Here is a 17,389-nt window from a genome sequence, read left to right as displayed (position 1 = left end):
AGCTCATCATTTCTTCACTTGAAATAAAACTAAAAATAATGGCCCCTATGCTTTCTTTGCCTTCATTACCTGTTGGCTTCACATGGTAGTGACTAACAAAAATCGGTCCCTTGATTGCCGAGCTTGCTCTTGCTCTTTCTGTGAGTTTATGTATAGGCAAACTTATTATCGTGCACTGCAATAGCGGCTTGTCTCACATGTTTCATCTCACACGTGAAAACATTCCTCGCGTAAGTGTGCGAGTGGATCCCAGTGTTCGAAAATCATCTGATTCACCAATCATGGCGTAATAGTTGTAGGACATGCAGTGAGCCACGAAATACCGACCCTGGCGCATTAGGCGAATTTCGGTTCTCTTGAAGGTCTAAATTTATACATCGCCATGTGTTTCTACATAAACCTTGCAAGCGGAAAGTGTAATCACGTGGTCAATACTCGCCAAACAATTGAAACCATTTTGCTATGTTTTACAGTGCACCTGGAAATTATTTTCTTTAACTCTTAAAACGGGTATGTTTAGACGGGACACGCACTTCTAACAAGTCGCAATAGCTTTGTAGCCGATCTATCAATGGAGACCCCAAATGGATATTTCTAGGCACTAAACCTCTGCTATATAAAGTCTGATGTAATTTCGTTTTGGCTTCCTTTGGCTGCCTTAGGCAATTCCGGGTGAGGACGTGCTCTCGGGGCTTAGGGTGGCGTTCGCGACAATACTACGCATCACAAATGTGCGCGTGTTTTTATAAATTAGTAGTGGGACCGAGAAGTAGGTAGGAATGTGCAATAGCGTGGCGGAACAGTTGAAAAGATAGCGTAGGCCGCAAGGTGAAAGCTATAATGAATTCACGCGGAAACTCCTCTGGGCGTTGTCTAAGTATGCGTGAGCATTGTGCTACTTGCCCATCTTGGTGCATACCGGTCTCATTATCAATCTTATCAAACTTTACCCGACCAAACTAAACACTAGTCGACCGTTATCGGTCGTTATCAACCTTATCGGACTAGATACGACCCTTATCAACCGTTATCAGTTATCAACCTCATTAGAGTCGGTCCTACCCTTATCAACCTTTATCGGTAAGCTTCCACTTTGTCGAAATCGATACGATTCTTATCAACCCTTACCTCTCCTTAGCCCCTTATCGAACTTGATACGACCCTTATCAAGCCTCACATGAGGTTATATCCTTATCAGAATTCGTCGAACATTTATAAGCTCTTATCGCTCTTTAGCACCTCATTAATCCGCGTCAAACCATTATCAACCGTGATGAGACCCATATAGCCCCTCATCCTCCTTATCATCCTTGCCAACTCATTGAGTGCTTATATGTCTGTGTGGCGGGACGTGAAGCACATGAACTCACAGAGGTCGGTTGCATTTCGGTCGGTGAAGGAACACCGCAACAGAAGGCGCGTACCGCCACCACCCAAAACGCATCGGGGATGTAATGTGCTTGTGTGACATTAAATTGTCGCAAAATTTTAATGTTCCTGATTTCTGCAATGTTTCAAGACGGCTCTACATCTGTTCCTATAGAAATGGCTTTTATCCGCCATCATCAAATCGTTCAGCAAAGCGTTCATAGAAACTGTTCTCTTGTCACATTTGTTTTCGTACCCCAGGTACAACACATTCTTATTGTTCAGATATATTCACCTTCTGCAAGCGTGGGTTAAAAATACAATCAGTAATACACCATATGATTTGTTTATGTTATTAGAGCTCTATTCGTCATAAAAAAGTCGCATGATCGACAGACATGCCGAACCACCTCGCTCGACCAGTCTATCTATCGACAAGAGACTGCTCAAAGTGCGTAGTGTGGTTGGAACCTTCGATCCCTTTCCTCAGTGGATTTCGCTTCTGGACGCTTGTGTCTGCTTGCCAGATTTTTAAACTTTCATTGGACTGCGTAGCATGTGCGCATTTGTTTTTGAAGTGTGTATAAATGTAACTAACTTTCGTATGACATTACTCATAGTTGCATTCATTACGGAAAAAAGTGGGTGTTTAGCGCAGTGGGTAAGACACTCGGCTTCTAAGCGGGGGGCCGTAGGTTCAAGAATCACCCCCGCCAGCGTTCTGTCTTTGGAATTTTTGTTTTATACATTAATTTATTTATGATTCTTTTCATCTGTTCTAAAACTAGCAATCATCTACAGTCACAACATTGCTAATGTGGAAAGACACACACAAAAGAGACTGTATTTACACTGGAACCAGACCAGCAGGCAGACACTCGCTCGCGCCAAGATAACAGACACTTCATTGTCTTCCTAGTGGCGGCTCGTTTGTTGAACACCTGTCTATGGTTTCGTAATACTATGACCCTGCGGCAAAAGCGCCGTTACAATGCTGTTAAATATCTAAGGTGCGTGGAAGATTGTAGATCTGGAGTCTAGTGACATGGGCAATGTCACAGCGGAGAAAGTAGTGGGCGTGGATAGAACGATATCATTAGTGACATCGGTCACTTGGCGGAGCACGTGATATGGCCCCCTGTAGAAGGAGAGTAGTATTTCACAAAGGTCAACTTTACGGAGATAGTGACCAAAGCAACACAAGGAGCCATGCGAAAAATGGACATCATAGTGACGGAGGTCGTAGGAGTGCTTCTGTTCTTCTTAAGACACTTGTAATATTGTAACGAATAAATGTTTTACCTCTAACAATTACGCACTTATTTCCCACTCACAAGGCGTTACGGGACAGACACGGTTTTTCTTGGGTACTCTTCACAGAAGGCATAAGCATTAAACGTTGATATTTTACATGTGTAGCCTGGGTGGGCACCCGTTATATGCTTGTGTATATCGTGTTACAGACCACCCCAATATATTGATACCGCATTGCAGATGTGTTATGGGCATGAAACACACAAGAGGTGCGAGCCATCAGAAAACTTCAATTTCGCCGACATTGCAATGATTGGCCAAAAAATAAACTTGAGTATTGTCATTTGTTGGGCGTGTTTGTAAACCGACTCGGAAAGCATATTTAGCGCCAGCGAACAAGGACAGAATTAAGGGAGACGACACCATGATGCGTTAACTTCAACAACTTTATTTTCAGGAAACACCCCCTTTTTTAACCCATGCACGGTGGCGCCAGCTCATCCAAACTTTAACCATCCAAAAAAGCTGTCTTCTTATCTAAAAAGTGGACCGAAGGGGCACTAACACACGTATCACTATTCCGACAGATAGCTTGAGCATCAATAATCTCTCGCACATCTATATATTTGTGCTTCGCAAGAGCCCGGCAGGACCCATACACCGGCGCATAACCGGATTCCTCACAGTGAGCTGATAGATGACCGTATTGCTTGTTTCTCACGTTTAGACTGTGTTCTCGTAACCGGTCATTAAGTCACCTTCTTGTCTGTCTGATGTATTTTTTTCATACAAGACAGAGGGAGCTCATAAACAGCAGCTTCTACGCAACCCACTGGTGCTTTACGATGATTCGTAGAGTATGCGACAGCTGGCTTACGGTATGGCTCCGTTAACCGACATATATTCGCGAGTTTTTCCGGCGCTGAAAAGACCAGTTTTGTGTCCACCCGGCTAGGCATTTTCTTAGGTCAAGAAAATCGGAGTTTCTGCCTGTGGCAGCTTGCGCAGCGAGAGCATCGGTGTGCTTCATGACACGCCGGATTGTCAGAACACACAGCAACGGAGTTTTTCTGCGTGACGTCTGCGTCGACTACGTGTTGTCTAAAACACGCCTTCTGCATGCATCTGCTGGTTCGTGCAAGCAAAAAAGCAAGCAGCATGAATGAGGTATGCCCGCTTTGCCCGTACAAGAACGAAAATTATAAAACGCTGCAAACGAACTGATTTTACCTTCTGTCAGATTAAACACATTGAAGTTTTTAATAAAGTTACCTTTCCCCTGTATTGAATAGAGTAATGCGCGCATTGGCATTAAACATCGATGCTTTTGTTTTTCTGTTTTCGGCGTATTGAAGAGTGGGATGTAGACTTGCAAACTTCTTCGGTACAGAAAACAGCGCCATATTGGTGTGGGAGTTTATGTCGTCGCTCTTGCACACTTGGCCAAGATCGCTGCGTCAGCCACCAGTGTGAAGGACACTCGTCGGTATCAATACTTCTCCACTCACGTGCACAGTCAAGAAGAAAAGCTCATGAAATAAATAAGAACGAATAGAGGAAGGATACCATTGTAGGGGGCAAACGCGCCACCCCGTTTGCGCTGTGGTCACATTTGTCATCAGCTGCTCCCAGCTTTGCCGGTAGCTCTGAGCGCTCGACGTGGTACTTTGTGTGCATTCTTCTTTCTCCGTGTGGCGCCGGCAGCCCCGTTTTCTTGGCCAATCTCGGCCGATTTATCGGCTCTACGTCTCTCGGCATCCTGCAGCAACGGATGGACGGCGGCCGGAGCGGAGAGCTCGATTTATCTGTTGGAACTCTTTCCTTCCTTCCGGCTGCCACCTTCATTCCAAGCCCACCCTTCTGCATCACTCTTAGCCCGGATGCCAGTGGGCTTCGAAATATTCCCTTATGTTACTCTCAGAAGTCCGGTCGTCTATGGCGCGCCGTCGGCACCGAGGAATGCGGAAGTTCATTGTTGTCGCCGCCCAATCAGTGCTTGTTTGGGGAGCGCAATGCGCTTACAGGAGCTTTTTCTGACGCTGTGGTCAGGGCGTACATGAGGGCTCCCCTACTTCCTCAGGTAGGGACTTCTTTTCTCATCACAAATATCCCAATGCATGTCTAAGTTATGTAGGTAACATAACCCGCCATTGTGTGCAGCCTCAAACAGCAGTCGTAAATACACCGCCTTTATTATGCAGTAGATTCGTGCGGCATTGCGGTGGCTGACAATTTCTCCTTCTGTAAGTCTCCTTCTTGCGCGATTCCACCTAACGAATTCGCCTTATTATGCAGACAATATATCTTATAATGCTGTCTTCCGCCATGCAGTGATCGAGCTCAACATTTTTAAAATGTCTGTAAGAATTTTAGGAATAGGCATCTTGTTGCTCAACGTAAACGTGACGACACTTATGATTATATTCCACCCACATTTTTGCGCTGATTTGAAAATTCATTTTACAACATCTCAAAAAAAACGCGTGAGTTGCGTTCATTCTTACAGATGACAAAAATGTGAGCAGCAGAAACTCCTATAAACGTTTCTGAAGTTTTCACAACTTGAGGGCATTGTGCTGAATATTCTATTTTAGCCATCAATATAACTTTAGAGAACCTAGCCATGCATATTATACTGCTCCTTTCAGCAGTATTGCAAACTTTAAATTAAATATTACTCTAGAATTGGAAATATTGGCGTTACCTACTTCTAAATGAGAAAATGATAGTTATTTCGATCATAGGCCTAAAACAACGTAGAGTTACGACTTTTAAAGATGACTTTGCCTTATGACAGATATTTACGAAAGGAAGCCAACCATAAAGAAGAGCTAAAAAATAATAATTTCAAGTTCTTTCTTCAACAGCTTATCTTACGGTCCAATTGTAATATGTGTGCGCTATAAAAGCAGCTTCATAAAAAATATATTCACGGCGCACAGATTGCACTGTTCTAAAGGGCGACCTTCATAGTGTGATTTTCCAGTGAAAACGAAGCGGCCGACCGTCAGGCGGCATCCGCCCGGAGGCCGGCGGATAATACGTAGCTGTTCGCAGCCGATCAAGCAAGGCTACGGCTAGATCAAGCTAGCCGATGGTTAGCCGCCCGCTGGAAGCGGCGAACATTGGCGGGCAGCGTGGACCATCCAGGGCTCGACTGCATCCGACTTCCGGCAGCCAGAATTTGACGCGCCTATAGCCATAGGATTAGTATGGCCACGAAAGCTGCACGCGTCGCGTTTAACGACAGATTATAAGGACAGAAGCCACCGCACGCAGCCCATCGCTATGTCCTCACTGGTTCACACCGCAGCCTGCCGCTTGCTGCCACACTGATGCAGTCTTTGCTTGTGTTCGTGACTTTTCTGGCAATTACTTTGTATAAAAATTTGGTACTGAACATTTCAAAAGTGAAGTTCGCGTTAAATTCAGTTCGATTCATTTCACTTTAACTGAATTAGAAAGTTTAGGTTAACAAGATTCAATTCTGGAGTTGTACGTGCCAAAACCACGATTTGATTACGAGGCACGTCGTAGTGGGGGACTCCAGAAATTTGGACTGCCTGGAGTTCGTAAACGTGCACCTAAATCTATGTACACGGGTGTTTCGCTTTTCACAACCATCAAAATGCGGCCGCCGTGGCCGGGATTCGATCCCGCGGCCTCGTGCTCAGCAGCCCAACACCATAGCCACTGAGCAACCAAAGCGGGTTGTTTTCCTTGCTCGTTCACAATATTTCGCTCTAGTGTGGGGTCTACGGCGCACGCGCTGGGGTTGGTTTTTCCTGTGGATGTCTATGGAACACATGCAACCAACCGGCAAACGAAACTGCCCTCCGGATAAAAGAAATACAAGCGCGAAACACATGCCTTCAATGATTGCTTGTTTGTTCATTAGCTTCAGTGTTTCAATATTTCTTCTTTGCACAGCGTAGATGCAAGGACGCAAATACGTGAGCAACACTCCAAATAAAAACACTCGTTGCAACACGTACTTCTTTTCTTTTCTACACTGAGCGCGCCTCATTGCGTAATTCCTTCATCTCAACACTGTAGTGTTGACATGATGGAATTAGGAAATTGGGAATGGGAACCACATTCCCTAATTGGGAAATTAGGAATGAGAAACCCATAAAATGTATTACACAATATTACAACAGTAGAAAAACACGACAACATAGTAAATGACACGGTATAAATTTTACAAACGCTATAGGTAAAGTACACATTTTGAAAATGTCACCAGAGAAACAAATTGCATTATAAATGAAATGACACGTCATAAAGGGTCACAAGAATGTCAAGACAGAGAAGTACATTGTGTGTCTATATAGGTATATGCATTGAAATTACATGCTATATCAGTTTTGCTAGCCAGAAATGCTTGGTATTTCCCCAAGCTCTAAGGCTCTTCCCCAAGCTTTAAGGACTCAGGGGTATGATTAATAGTTGTCAACCGGCCACAAAACTTTGACAACTTGCGACCTCTAAAAAACCAGCTTTCGGCATAGAAAGTAGTTTTAATTTTGCAATGCATACTCCGTGCCTATTCTAATGAGCTACCATTAGTGAGAAAGCCACAGCTCTTTGCTAGCGTTTACATCTTATGATTAAACGTAGCTGAGTGAACAGCTGGGTTCCTCTATGCCGCTATAAAAAGGGGAAAGCGAGGAAAAATAAAGTGCCTGTAAGAATGCAGTTCGCACCTTTAAATAGCCCCTGTAAATTTCACGTGCAATATAAATTGATAACAATTTAAACTGCAATGTGCATATTCAAACCTCTAACGCAGCTGGAAAAGAGGTTTGTGTTTGATTTTCCACGTAACAAAATTATGTTTTCTTGTGTATTCAAGTTACAGTCAGACGCTGTCATGTCTGTAGCTGTGTGTAAGTCGTACATTATAATTATTCCGACGCATTTTACTTTGAGAAATTGAATTAGTGCAGTAACGCCTATGCTCCACGCGGGGAGCCTGCGTGTTTGGGGATGCGTGGTTCAGGATGATTTTCTCGATAGCTGACGCCGGCGCCTACGCCAACACCAACGGCGGATTTTCTACGATACGGGGCGCTTAACGCTATCGCGTTAATATAACCGCGCACGTCCTTGTGCACCTACAACAAAAATGACCGCGCACGCCTTTATACATCAAACAACAAAGCTCAGAATGCCACTTCATTCGGCATTCAGTAATTTGTTACGGCAGAAGGAGAGTGAGGGCACAGTAGCTGGAGAAAACATTGAGGCTTGTGGGGTCTCTGGTTCTCACAGGAGTACCGACCACCGCGGGTTCGAGCTTAGCGAGCCACAGGGCCGCGTCAGCCGTCAGCCTCTAGCGCCGCTGCGCGCGAGCTCAGGCCACAAGGGGCTACCGAGCGACGCACGCAAAACACAGTATTGCCCTAAAATGAAGGAAACCGTTTATTGTTTCCAACGGCACCCAACACTGCACAAATGCCCGGTCCCGGGACGGCGGGGAACCAAAGGGGTCCCGCACCAAGGGCGAAAAATACAGCTACCCAGGCGGCACGTCAGGTTGGGCCAACGTTGGAAACATATTGGCACTTCTTGGCCCAATGACGGCCTAAGATTAACAGCGTAGTTCCAATATTGGCAGTGCCATTCTGGTTCCTGGCCCAATGTTGGCCTAAGGTTAACAGCGTGGCGCCAATATTGGCTCTGCCATTCTGATAGAGATCCAACGTTGGCCCACATTACACAGTCAGTAAACAATATTGGCTGTGCCATTCTGATAGAGATCCAATGTTGGCCCACTTTACACAGTCAGTAAACAATATTGGCTGTGCCATTCTGATAGAGATCCAATGTTGGCCCACTTTACACAGTAAGTAAACAATATTGGCTGTGCCATTCTGATAGAGATCCAATGTTGGTCCACTTTACACAGTCAGTAAACAATATTGGCACTGCCGTTCAACAAGGCGGGAATTATTGGACCGACTTTGGTATGGATTTGCCAATATGGATTAATAGTTGGCTTTCTTTGGAGGACATTGGCCCGTAATAAGCTAATTTTCGCCTTGTCGGCTTTTAGTGCTCTACGACTTGCTGAGATTGAACAACGTGTTTTGAAAACTAACGCACTGATCACAGGCACACTGCGCAGGAACCAAAAATATGTTCTCCCATGTCAACTCCATGAATGGTACACCGCCATTATTGCACTTCTCCTTTACCGAAATGTGTCCCCTAAAGAGAAAAGCCAGTGTACCACGTAGCAAGCAGGGGAAGTCGCATAAATTTAGCCGCTGCTTTATTGATCGTGAATAAGAACTTGAGCTTTCCATAAGAAGCAACGGTATTGCGAATTGGCCTGCGCATTGTATTTTTTGCATGTACGCTCCGCGGCTTTAGTGGGTCAGGATTCTGAGGAGAATCGAGAATTACAGTGCCTCAGAGCTGATGGAACCGTTTTATATTGCATCGAGATGGAGCGCATATGCATTAGTGAAACTATTGTTTGTTTGTTTAGCATGCATGGCATGTTGCGGCGATATCATGCTCCTATTGTAATATACTTGTTTGTTCTTGCATGTGTAGTAAGCTCCTTGTATGAATGCCCCTGACAGAAAAAAATTTATTGCACGTTTTGGCATTTGCGTGTCAACAACCTCTTGTCTTTGCCTTTAGTAGGCACGGCGCATTCCGGATTTTTTTTTTCGGCCTAGCTTTCCGTCCTTCAGCCACCCCTTGCCTCTCCTTCACGCACCCAGGTGAGCCTGGTCAATGCTGTCAGTCAAGCGTTCAGACAGCCATAAGCTGCTGTGTCGAATTGGGTGCTCTCGGAAGCATGGGGGAGAGCGGCGGGGTCACTATTGTCCTCCTTGTCGCCCTCCATCGCTGCCACCCCAAAACCCGTTCGGGCTAGGTCCAGCGGGGGAAAGTGGCGTTTACGCCGTATTCTTCATTCACCCTTTCCTTTCACTCTTTCCTTCTATGCGTCGCTAGCACGCCGACTGGGTGCAACACCACCTGAGTGCTTGCCGTCCGTTCTTGCCAGCGCACTCCTCTCGTGAAAAATGCTCGCTTGCTGTCTTCATTCCTACTCAGAAGCCTACATCTTGAAATACGCAGCAATGTGGCCACGAATTTTTGTGAGTGTTAGAATTAATATAGGCGAAACAACAATTAGAAAAAAAAGTCGGCGCTCGTGGGCACCGTCTTCGATGTGGGATGAACTCGGATACAAAGAAGCATGGATCATACAATGGTGAGTGCATTTGTTTTGCGCATGTTATAAGTTTTATCAGAAGCAATATCACCCAAGCTATATCACCCAAGCAATATCACACGGTATATGTATTACTGAAACAGGCCTGGCTAATGTAGAATGCCTGTAATTAAATAGCTCTTTTTATTTGCAGCCTTTGAATAGTGCCTGGAGTAGAACCACGTGTAAATCTCTGTAAATTTCACCCAAATTCCAGGACTATGATTTTATCAAGCCACGCGTGCGGCCTGATCCCGCTAGTGATACCGAGGAACCACGCTTCTTCTCACTGGTATAGGTCAAGCATCATTTCCAGCTGACAGTATTTCTTTCTTTTCGAATAAATGCTTCTTTTACTAGTGTTTCTTGACGGAACTTCTCGGTTTCCACATTAAAAATTTCGCACGAAGGCCGCATTGTGTCTACACAGTCTGAAACTAGGCTTTTTGTGCTGCAGCAGGTTTTGCTGCAATTTTAATTTTAAAGTGCTACGCTGACTAGGTGTGAGCTGTAAACAAAGCGGACGGATCCTGCGCATTTTATGTCTGTTTTAAGTATTACGTTACATCTTGTACAAGGTATGCCATATATGTTGAAATATTAAGAAGTGTTACTTGACAAATCTCTTGCAAGAAAGTTTCTTGATTCACCCCTTCGAACTCTCTGCTGAGACTTATAATATTGTTGCAGTATGGCGATTTTTCAAATGAAAACTCTCCATCATACATTTGTCATACCAACATCTCTGACATTGTTTCTTTTCATTTTACAGGGCAAACATTTCCTCCAAGTAATGGTGAAGTCGCTATCGGATATGGTGGCAATATCAACGAAACCACCACGGTATCGTGGTCCTCGGGGGCCTGATAAGCCCGCTGTCATCCAAGCACTGACAAACCTGCCTACCGACGTCAGCTCCCTGCCCTGAAGCCCCTGGCCAGCCCACCGTCCTCGGCACCTTGCCCAATTCCTATCCTGAGGGCAGTGCCTGTAAATAAACTGTTTGAAGATAACCGAGCGTCACCCATCTAGGTCCACGGAAAATGCCTGTTTGTGAAAATTTATTCGCAAATAAACTGTCATAAACGTCAATTTCAGTATTCTTGTATTATTATTTGCAGTCATATATGACTTCTGCTTCTTGACATCTTTTTGACGAGCTTTCCTAGCTACTATTGAGGAAGAGAGTAAGGGGACAATTGCTACAAAAAATGCCGGTAGCAAAATGTTTGCGGTTAGAATATGTGCGTGCTCTAAAGCCAGCATATCTAGAATATTCGTCATGCAAAGGGCATTGGCTCAAAACTGGCATCAATATTGGCAACGATACGGCTCAACACTGGTCCTACGCTGGCAGCACAATGGCTACTGCATTGGCATAACATTGGCCCAATCTTGGCTTTAACGCTGGTCCTACGATGGCTGCTGCATTGGCATAACATTGGTCCAATCTTGGCTTTAACGCTGGTCCTACGCTGGCAGCACGATGGCTGCTGCATTGGCATAACATTGGCCCAATCTTGGCTTTAACGCTGGTCCTACGATGGCTGCTGCATTGGCATAACATTGGTCCAATCTTGGCTTTAACGCTGGTCCTACGCTGGCAGCACAATGGCTGCTGCATTGGCATAACATTGGTCCAATCTTGGCTTTAACGCTGGGCCAACATTGGATTGGGTTGCACTTTGCCAATATGCCAACATTGGTCCAACATTGGTACCAATTTCTGCCAGCATTGGGCCATGGTTGGACCAATGCTGGTGTGCTGCCTGGGTAGGGGCGCCTGTATCACGTCGCTGCGAGAGCACAGGCTCAAGCTGGGACGCGCCGCTAGAAAAGTCCCGGCGGCTATGCTACTTGCTCTGGCGATAACCAATGGGCCAACTCGCGAGAGCTCGGGCAATCTCCTTCGGCTTGGGCCTCCGATGAGTGCGGCTCGGCGTGGTACGACCTCGCGCGAGCACTAGGCACCCGTTCTTCGGCTTAGCGTCGGGATAGGAAACAACACGAGGTACGCGCTCCCCGCACGGGCAATGGCGCCGTGCGTGAGCTCAATCCTAGTCACAAAGGTGTCGGCGGATGAGAGAGAGCATCGTACGTACCGGGTGCTGTCCCAAGGAGAAGAGAGCCCGTACCGTCACGGCAGTAGCCACGAGGGGCTGCTCCCGTGACGTCACTAGCTCCGCCCTCACCCACGAACCATGGCGAGTGGAGCGCCACCGCTAAAACTGGTTCGGAGCAAGAACGGCATGGCTTAGGATTACAGACATGGGTGAAATGCGCCCGCGCACAGGCGCGTCGAATTCCCCAAATCCCCACATCCTCCTCTCCTTAATTGCCCCCCTACCAGTCTGGCGAAGAAGCTGGTAGGGGCTAATGCACCAAAGACAACTGAGCCTTTCATGCACTAGCTAATTGCTACCTCAGCCCAGCAAGCACTATGCGTACAAAAAAACATACATACAATGATAATGGAAAAATAATAATAAAATAATAATACACTCTAAAATACAAGAAAATGAGGCCGCGAAGGGGGGAAGAAATCTTGACAAAACAGTCTGCTGCTAGCGCGGGACAATGTCCGGGGGTGCGAAGAGAACGCGGCGCGTATAGTTCTGTGGCCAGGGCGGTGGCTGAAGTCGCGGGAGTTGCGATCGTGGGCTTGATAGCAGGCCAGTTAACGCAGGAACGGGCTCACCGTTGTTCCGTCGAAGTTGCCGGCGAACCCGAATGAGTGTCGCTTTCGTGGTGGTGGTGGTCCCGAACTCCAGGTGGACGGGGCCGGACACTGCCAGGTCAGCTGGCCACGCCGCCGTATGCAGGATGGATGGGCAGCCACAGCGGCGGTTGCAGGGCGTTCGCGCGGCGTCGGCGACTGCAGAGCCGAGCTCCTGGCGTGATGTCATAGGGTCCCGTCCACCATCGGTATCCGCGGCGATCCGATGGAGTTGGTGCGGCTCCTTCAGCTTGCTTCAATGAGCAACAGCCCTCACGCACGCAGGCCCGCACACACACACGCGCACAACCCTCGTGGCACCGCGCATCACGGTAACCGCGCCTCACTCCCCACATGAAAATGGGCTCTGAATTTCTAGCTGGAAATGGTCTTCCCAGCCAGGTTTCCAACTGGAATCAGCCCTTCCAGATGGAAATTTTCCAGAGCCAGCTGGAAATGGCACTTTCCAGCTTGAAGTGGAATCCTCCTCAGCTGGGAATGGCACTTTCCAGCTGGAAGTGGAATCCACCTCAGCTGGTTTTCCAGCTAGAAGCAGCACTACCAGCTGGAAGTTTTCCAGCTTCAGCTGGAAACTACTGGATACAGCATTTTTTTAGCTGGAAACAGCGCTTCCAACTGGAAACAACTGGATGGAGCATTTTCCAGCCGGAAGTAGAATCTATCGACTGGAAAGTGGAGCTTCCCACTTGCATTGAGACATTTTTTGTATCTGCAACATGCCCATATTTAGCCCTAGGTGGTGTTTGTATCAGAACGAAGAGCTTTTACTCTTGCAGCAGCAGCAAAAAAAAAAATTATTTCTCTGCGTTGTGACAACAATCGTAATTAATTGCATGAACTGCATGGAAATGCTCGTCACTCAGGGTACCTTTGATCGCGATCGGGCCCGATCGGGATCGATTGCAATCGAAAGTGTCCTGTGTGATCGAGTTGCCAAAAAAAAATATCTACAGGAAAACTGCCACTTTTATTGAACCTTACTTGTAATAGACAAAAGCGACGCGCTCTTGATCGACACTGTATATCTTGCTACACTGTCGATGTTACACTAGCGAGGAGCTTGCCCGATTGGTCATGATGAGCCGTTGCGCAAACGGCTAGTGTTTACAGCATAGCAATTCCTTCTCTAACAAAAAAGAGCCTTAACACGTGGCACCTTCAGCAGTTCAGGCTGCAATGACCGCTGCTCCTATTTTTTCCTGTCTCCACGACGCCACTACAATCGCCGCCATATTTGTTGAATACTTAGGAGCTTTAGTCTCGTATCTTGTCTTGATCTGCTCTTTTGACACGAATAATAATATAATAGCGTGTTATTGCAATATCAGTATTTCTCAGAAAAGCTCGGGTTTTTATTCACAGCAGCAGCATTACAAATGCAGGCCGAATATAAAAAATGTGACGACGCCACAGGGGCTCTAGTTTCGTACAGCACATGGCGGAAACTGTCACGGCGAGGCAATTGTGCGAGACAACGAGAGTCTCTCGGGTGTGCGTGTGATCAAGTTTTTGTGAGGAACCTGCATGATCTTGCACATGAAGTAATTATTTTTGGACAGTTCCTTCTCTGGACGGTGTTACAAGTACAGGCAAGCGGCTATCAACGGTTGTTATTGCTGTACTTTGTGGTGTTGTGATTCACCAGTGCGGATCGAAGAGCACCGTTTTCTCCAGCCCTGATTCTACAATTTGGAGGTAATTATTTCACTTGCTTATGTTTTGAGCGTAAGTTAATGTTTATTTTTATCCTGTATGTTGGCACGCTTGAGCATGATATCATAGGTCCCTGCTGTACGTGATGTTCGTATACAGGTTGATCATTTTTCTTTTGCGGAATTTGGTAGAAATGGCTTGTGGCAGATATCATAATTCTTGTCGCTGAGCGGAATTATTCGAAGAGGTGGACATTATTAGCATGCGAAATCGAAAGACATCTTCAATTAATTAGCAAAAATTGACAAATTAACTTATTACCTTGCTGCACATATTACAATGTACGAATTGTAGCCTGTGAGTTTGCAAGATGGATCCACCTTAAATGAATTTCCAGAATTACATCAGTTTCGATATATTATTTTCTAAAGTGTGAGACGAATAAGTGGGCGTTCCAGTTACTTTTGTGCTCCAATACATAAAAGAGCGTTTTGTTAAAAAAGTAAGTAGACCAACAGTGCACCTTTACGGCGAGTTTGATGACACATATTTCTAACTGGTGTCATTCTGGAAAGTAAGTCCAAGTGGATACGCCTGGCAATCTCAATGGCTACAATTCGTAGATTGCGATATGTGCCGTAATGTAATAAATTAGGAAGTTCATTATTGAATTTTTTAAAATTAGTTCAATATGTGTTCCGATTTTTCGTGCAAGTAATCTCCTCTTCTGAAGGATCCAGCTCAAGGACTAGAATTACGGTATCTTCAACAGGCGATTTGTTAAAAATTGCATAAAACTTAAAATTATCACGCAGCATATGTGAAGTGCTTGTCAGTTTGCGTAATCCCCTTTTGTATCCAATAGCCCACTTGAATATATTGCCGTGCAGTGTTTGTGCCCAATGTTGCACATACGTACGTCTATTAAATACTAGTGCGTATATGTCTATCTGCCCAACGCAATAGAAGCACATTTATGGCGTGCTTTCACTGCAAGTGCGTGCTCGCAAACACGTTGCATGAATGGCAGGCATTTGAATAGGTGCAAAACAACAATAACATAAAAAGATTGGCCCTCAAGCTCCTGTTATTCAGCAGAGAAATGCTTCTTGGGAGGCTGTTGAGTTACATCACACGCCTAGTTCAAAATACAAATGAGCTCATTTGAATTCTATTTGCACTAAAGCCACAGTCAATGGCGCTAAACAATTTAACAATCATTGCATAGCTTCTGCAGCTCAAGTTCAGAGCCTCTTGAGAGCTCAGGTTGAGGCCTTGCGCCACATAAACTGTAGAAGGGTCTGTGATGAAGGTAAACTGTGGTACTGTCCAAAGGCTGTTGATACAATCCGCGTGATTTTGGTAAAGGTCACTGTTTACTAGAACTGAGTGGATTAAAGTGATGATTGTTTTAAAGTTCACTCACTATGTCTAAATATTTTTTTCAGATGGGGTACAAGGAGAAGTGCAAGTGTATTCCACATCTTGAGGGAGATGCAAGATATGCTTCCGCAATCCTTGCTGCAAGTGTTCAAATAAATGGTTGCAAGTTTCAGCACCGTGCTGTTTTGGCTGCATGTATTTTCACCGGACCAGTTGGTCTTGCGGCCAGTCACATTAGGAACTAAGTGTGACTTGCGACAGCAAGCTAAGATCCATGCGAGTTCTGGCCAGTTTGTATCCTGCTTGATGCGAGCTTACACCCTGGGATTTCACCTAAGCATGGCTCAACACCATGGTGTTGTCGCCAAGGCTCAACACCATGGCGACCGGTGCTGTGTGCCAGCCCGGTCTGAGGGTCTGTAGACCCACAGTCCGGGCTGGAGATTCTAGCTGGAACTTCTTCCAGCTGAATTACAGCTGGCATTTCTTGCAGCTGGATCCAGCTGGAAGGCCTTCCAGTTGGGACATATTCCAGCTGGATTATGGAACCGGAAATTTCACCCAGCTGGATTTTTTCCAGCTGCCTTCCCAGCTAGAAAAGTATCCAGCTGGGTGAAATTTCCAGTTCCATAATCCAGCTGGAAGTAAAAACATTTTCATCTGGGTCCTCGCCGTCCGCCATGCCGCCCGTTGGCCACAACGCGCCGCGCCGATCCAGGCGCGAAGCGTCCCTCTCTCCCGCACCAACGAGTCAAGGGGACCACTGTCACCCCCCGCGCTGCAGGACACGCCAGTCACCGACCCCCCTCTTGGCAAAAAAAAGCAAGGCAAAAAAAACGAAAACGAGAAGAAAAAAAACACACAGAAGAAAACAAGAACGGTCAAAATCTATGTACAAGTAACAAAAATGAACTATACAACTGTACACTTAAGACATTAAAACAATAATTACACTCAGCATGCGTACCCAAAAATAAAAAAAAATGCACACTGCACAACACACTGTCAACAAGGCTACAGCTGGGCTGGGGCCAGCTTCTTTTCGTGCACTGGCCGTAAGGAAGCTAACCCACTGAGGCTAAGCAATGTAACTGAGGGCCTTCGGTGGCGGAAAGAGTCCGCCGTGAGGCGCGATATCACACAGGTGACCGTCTCCTCAGGTTGTACCGGTGCGTGGTCCGAATGCGGTCCTTCGCCCCGGGTGTGCCCTGTTGCTTGCGGGTGGTGCCACTGGGCACCGGCGCGAGCTCGTCGGACCGCGACGCAAAGGCTTTCAGGTCGGCGATATGGGCACGGCTGAGTTTTCCCGAAGGGGAATCCTTCAGCAAGTACGCGAGCGGAGACCAAACTTTCTCTACTCGGTACGGACCAAGCCACTTAGGAGCGAGCGAGGCTGAGAACCCCTTGCTCGCGTCGCTAAGAGCGTGGTTGCGCTTCAGGACTAAATCACCTACCTTAAATGAAAGATAGCGATGTTTCCGGTCGTATTGAGCCTTCTGCTGGGCCCTGGCCGAAGTCAAACTCTGCCTTGCTCTACAGAGAGCCCGGCAAAGCCTGTCCCGAAGTGCTGAAGCGTACGCAGAACAGTCTGCCGGCGCCTCCTCATCCCCGAGCTGACATTGAATGACACTGGTCACCGGATTTGCCAGCTCCCTTCCAAAATTGAGGAAAGCGGGAGAGAAACCAGTCGAGCGATTCTCGGCGGTTCGGATTGCGAACGCGAGCTCACTCAAGTGGTCTGCCCAATCCTTTTGACTCAC

General features: G+C 46.4%; 1 protein-coding gene and 1 long non-coding RNA gene across 5 annotated transcripts in view; one reads left to right on the top strand and one right to left on the bottom strand.

Annotated features, from left to right (window-relative positions):
* LOC135899502 (uncharacterized) overlaps positions 1 to 17,389 on the bottom strand; it is a 530,261-nt gene that overhangs the window by 327,383 nt on the left and 185,489 nt on the right. The window lies entirely within an intron of this gene.
* Positions 14,135 to 15,801, top strand: LOC135899589 (uncharacterized). The gene is made up of 2 exons (XR_010563656.2): positions 14,135 to 14,288; positions 15,695 to 15,801. It is a non-coding gene; the product is annotated as an uncharacterized lncRNA (long non-coding RNA).

Source organism: Dermacentor albipictus, chromosome 4 (genome assembly GCF_038994185.2).
Source record: "Dermacentor albipictus isolate Rhodes 1998 colony chromosome 4, USDA_Dalb.pri_finalv2, whole genome shotgun sequence".
NCBI classification, from domain to species: Eukaryota; Metazoa; Arthropoda; class Arachnida; order Ixodida; family Ixodidae; genus Dermacentor; species Dermacentor albipictus.
The sequence above is the reverse complement of the archived record's forward strand: the minus strand, read 5'-3'. Positions and strand labels throughout refer to the sequence as shown.